Source organism: Dipodomys merriami, unplaced genomic scaffold (assembly GCF_024711535.1).
Source record: "Dipodomys merriami isolate MVZ:Mamm:240054 unplaced genomic scaffold, mDipMer1.0.p SCAF_503, whole genome shotgun sequence".
NCBI classification, from domain to species: domain Eukaryota; kingdom Metazoa; phylum Chordata; class Mammalia; order Rodentia; family Heteromyidae; genus Dipodomys; species Dipodomys merriami.
The window spans coordinates 799,788-804,688 of NW_027206073.1; the positions used below are offsets into that span (position 1 = coordinate 799,788).

General features: G+C 34.4%; 1 non-coding gene across 1 annotated transcript; it reads right to left on the reverse strand.

The window, feature by feature from the left end:
- Positions 1–3,650: 3,650 nt before the first annotated feature.
- On the reverse strand, positions 3,651–3,754 carry LOC138810649 (U6 spliceosomal RNA). The gene has a single exon (XR_011367211.1). It is a non-coding gene; the product is annotated as a U6 spliceosomal RNA (small nuclear RNA).
- Positions 3,755–4,901: the final 1,147 nt, after the last annotated feature.

The following is a 4,901-nucleotide window of genomic DNA, read 5'->3' on the forward strand; positions in this document are numbered from 1 at the left end:
TCATACATTTGCTGAAGTAACAACTCTAAGTGACCAACAACACTTTTACCCATTGCAAATCTATTACCATCAGGTCACAACAAACCTTATAAAGAAGAAAGGCAGAATATATTAAGCACCCCATAAATTCTTCTGCTTTATATCCTTTCAATATTTATTTTTGAATGATGATAACCTAATTTAATTCTGATGATATTTTTTCCTCTTAAAATTAATCAAATTATTACATGATTAAGGCCAAATGTCCTGCTTATTTAATTTAAAAAACTATAATTCACATCATGTAAAACCAAATGTTTATAAAACAACATATCAGGAAGATTCAAGCCATATATATATATATATATATATATATATATATATATATATATATACATATATATATGTATATGTATATGATGGAAGATTCATACATAGTAAAATAAAAGAAACCTTAAACCAATGCCCATCACTCATTTGATCCTGCACCTCTAGTGGAAGAGGGTGATTTTACCTATTAATCATGGAAATGTCATCTCAATCCAGTCTACTCTACACAGGCTAACCCCAAAACACCCAATGCTTCATTACTTACAAACAACTCCAGCAAGTAGACTTTATTTAGCTTAGGATTCTCCTCCCTACAATGATAAATGGATTATGTTAATAAATTTGAAAGTAAATAGTTCAAAACAGCCTGGCTCAGAGTACAAAAGGATTTTGAGGTCTTAAAAATCTTGAAATAATTCCAGTTAAAAAGGGGCCACAGAAGGTCCATTGCTAAAGTTTTAACATGAAGTTCATAAATACGAAACAAAGGGATTTTCTTCTTACACACAAAAACCTCACCAAGAATTTTTGAGTGAAGCAAAATTACCAACTGTAGCACCATCTATCCAGCCAAATGTATTGAAAGGGTTTGAAAGTCTATCCCTAGAAACCCAAGTTTTGTTTCTAACTCTCTGACATGTATTTATTTCAACTTTTAAAACTTTAGTTTTTCATGGCTCAGAATTCTTAGTTAATCTCACAATGGCCCTACATACTGCTCTACATTAACTTTTGGAGAACTTTCCTAGAACACCAAACACATTTTTTTTGTATAAAATTTGAATAGAAAATTTAAATTGACTTTTAAAAATGAGACGAGTAAATGCTCATTCTCATATAAAATATAGGTCAACACTTCAATTTAGAGGACAATAAAGTTTATATTTAGTTGAAATTTATTTACTAATTATATATATATATAAATCCTCCAACAACAAATCCTCAAAGAAACAACTGAGCAATAAATAAGTGGGCTAAAGACTTAAAGAGAAACTTCTCTGAAGAGGAAAGAGGATGGCCAATAGACACATGAAGAAATGCTCAACATTTCTAGCCATAAAAGAAAAGCAAATCACCAAAATTACTCAAGCTGATTTAAAATTTGGCAAAGGAGCAGGGTATAAAAATAACCATCAAAAATCAATGGCTTTTCTGTATGCCAATAATGAGAAAAGCGTGGTTGAAATCAGGAAAGCAACTCCATTCATAACAGCACCCCCAAAAATATCTAGGAATTAATTTTACCAAAGAAGGGCAGGACCTCTATAATGAACACTTTAAAAACCTGAGAAGGGAAATCAAAACAGAACTTACAAAGTGGTAAAACCCCCCATGTTCCTGGATTGGAAAGATCAACATCGTGAAAATGGCAATACTTTCCAAGGCTTTCTACCAATTTAATGCAATACCTATAAATATTCCAACCCCTTTCTTCAACGAATTAAAGAGGCTATCCAAAAATTCATATAGAACAATAAAAAACCCAGAATAGAAAAAAATATCATTAACATAAAGAACAGTGATGAAGGAATATCAATATCAAATTTCAAACTCTACTACAAAGCCATCGTAATTAAAACAGCTTGGTACTGGCACAAGAACGGACATCAGGAACAATGGAATAGAGTTGAAAAGGCAGAAATGAATGTACAGACATATAGCTACCTAATCTTCGATAAGGGAGCTAAAAAAATAGAATGGAAGAAAGCCTCTTAAGTAAATTGTGCTGGCAAAATTGGTTAATCACTTGTAGAAAATTAAGCTAGATCCTTATATATCAATCTGAACCAGAATCAACTCCAAATGGATCAAAGCCATCTGAGTCAAAGCAGACACTCTGATGGAATAGGATGGAATAGGAGAAACCCTAGGTCTCCTTGGCACAGGCCGAATTTTTTTTTAATGGAGACCCAGAAACACAACAAATCAAAGAAAGGTTGGACAAATGGGATTGCATGAAATTGCAGAGCTTCTACATGGCAAAGGACATAGTTAACAAGATCAATAGAAAGCCTATGGATTGGGAAAAGATCTTCACTAGCCACTAAACAGACAAGGGTCTCATATCTAAAATATACCTGTAACTCAAAAAATTAAATCTCCCAACAACCAATCCTCAAAGAAACCACTTCTCCATAAATAAGTGGGCTAAAGACTCAAAAAGAAACTTCTCTGAAGAGAAAAGAAGGATGGCCAATATACACATGAAGAAATGCTCAACCTCCCTAGCCATAAAAGAAATGCAAATAAAAAGAACAGAAATACCATCTCACCACAGTTAGAATGGCTATAATCAAGAACTCTAATAACAACAGATGCTGGAGGGGATGTGGATAGAAGGAAAACTTACTGTATTGTTGTGGGAGTGTAAACGTGTTCAACCACTTTGGAAAGTTTATGGAGGTTCTCAGAAGACTCCACATAGAGCTGCCCTATGACCCAGAACTACCACTTTTGGGCATTTACCCAAATGTTCACAAACAAGATCATACTAATGCTACCAGCAAGACTATGTTTATTGCAGAATTATTTACCATAACTATGATATGGCACCAACCCAGATACCCTTCAGTTGATGAATGGATCAAGGAAACGTGGTATATATACACAATTCCATGCCTCCATAGAATTTCTTTGTCCCATTTGTTAGGAAATGGAAAGACTTGGAACAAATTATATTAAGTGAAATAAGCCATACCCAAAGAAACATAGATCCCATGGTTTCTCTTATTTGCAATAACTAGTATATGTCTGAGAAAAGCAGAAATTTTTAGACAAGTTGATGTTAGGCGAAATGAACCCCAAGATATTTTTTTTTCTTTCTTGTGATAGTTTCCAGCATATTTATAAATTGATTTCTTTGTTGCTTTGTATGTACCTCCCCCATGGTATAACTGCTGTTTTCACTGCATTTGATTCTGGTATCCTGCATCTTGTATATACATTTTTCTAATTTGGAGAGGGTAAGGGAAAACACAAAATGCTTAAATAGGGATACAGGTTGACCCATTGTAAAAATGCAATGTACAAGACCCTTCGATGAAAACAAACATTAGAACTTCGGAGGTGGGGAGAATACTCGTGGAGGTAGGAGAGAAGGAATCGTAGTGGAAAAACAAAGGAGGAGGCAACAATGCTTGATAGGAAATATACTTGATAGGAAATTACCTTACTCATTTAATTGTAACCCCTCTGCACAGTATTTTTTTTATAATAAAAGACATACAAAAATTAATTCAATGTATGATTATGGGCCAGTACTAGGATTTGAATTTATGGGCCTTCCACTTACTTTCACACTTCAAACTGGGATCTCTATTTGTCTTTATTTATTTATTTTTTAAAATCAGGAATGCTTCACAAATATTCAAGTCATCCTTGCACAAGGGCCATGCTAATCTCTGTATCGTTCCAATTTTTGTATATGTGCTGCCAAAGTGAGCAATCTTTAATTTTTTGTTAATCTTTTTTTCAAGGATAAATCTAATAACACTGTCCCCTAATTTTGTATAAAATAAGTTTTAGACATATATTTAATATGTAATATATTTGTGAGATATATACATACTATTTATCTGCAGGAGTTGGGCACACTGCAACAATTGAAGGCACTGATTTAATTTCATTGCTGTCATTCTATTTTAAGACTTTTAAAAATCAAAACATAGATGACCATGATTTCATCGAATGTCCTGTCCAATATAGATTTGTGTGTATCAGGCAGGCTGTACCTCATGTCACACAAGAGTGCAAGAATAATAGGGTTTAGCTCATTACATAGTGGCTTATCAGGACATAGGAAATATCCCTCAATTTGGTTGAGCTGATCTCCATTGTTTGTTCTATACTATGCCTCTGCTTTGGCTCTGCAGTTTACCATTTCAAGATGATATTTTGTTCTTTTGGAGACAGATGAATGGAGAAATGTACGTGGCCTCCATGACAATTACCTGTATCTGGTTAAAATTCATACTTTCAAATGGGATATTTGTCATCCCTGTAGAATATAAATGAGGACTCCCAAGCACCAGCTATCTACTTTGCAGCCATTGTAATTTTCATGGAAGCACTATTTTATAGAGACAAAATTATGGTACCAAATACGTCCTTCAGCAACTACCCTTGGGAAATCCTTATGCTCATGCCAAAGTCATTGAACTTCACATTGCCTTTGTCATCCAACACGATGTTATTGGATTTAATGTTTCAGTCATTTTCAGTTTCATTAAAGTAATGCACAGTCCTCACAATCTGTTTGAATAAACTCCTGACTTCATTCTTGAATAGGCGGTATGATTTTCACATTTGTCTAAGGAGGTCTCTGGATGGCCAGTTCCAATACCAAGTATTTGTGCTCATCCATTTCCCTCACCTGATATGAGCTGATCATGTGTGGGTGATGGAAAATCTTAATAATGTCCATCTCATTTAAACATTTTTTTGTGGGTCCTGGGGCTTGATCTCTGGGCCTGGACACTGTCACTGAACTCTTCAGCTTATGTCTACTGCTCTACCACTTGAGCTACAGCACCACTTCCAACTCTTTCTGTTTATGTGGTGCTGAGGAATCGAACCCAGGGCCTCATTTATGT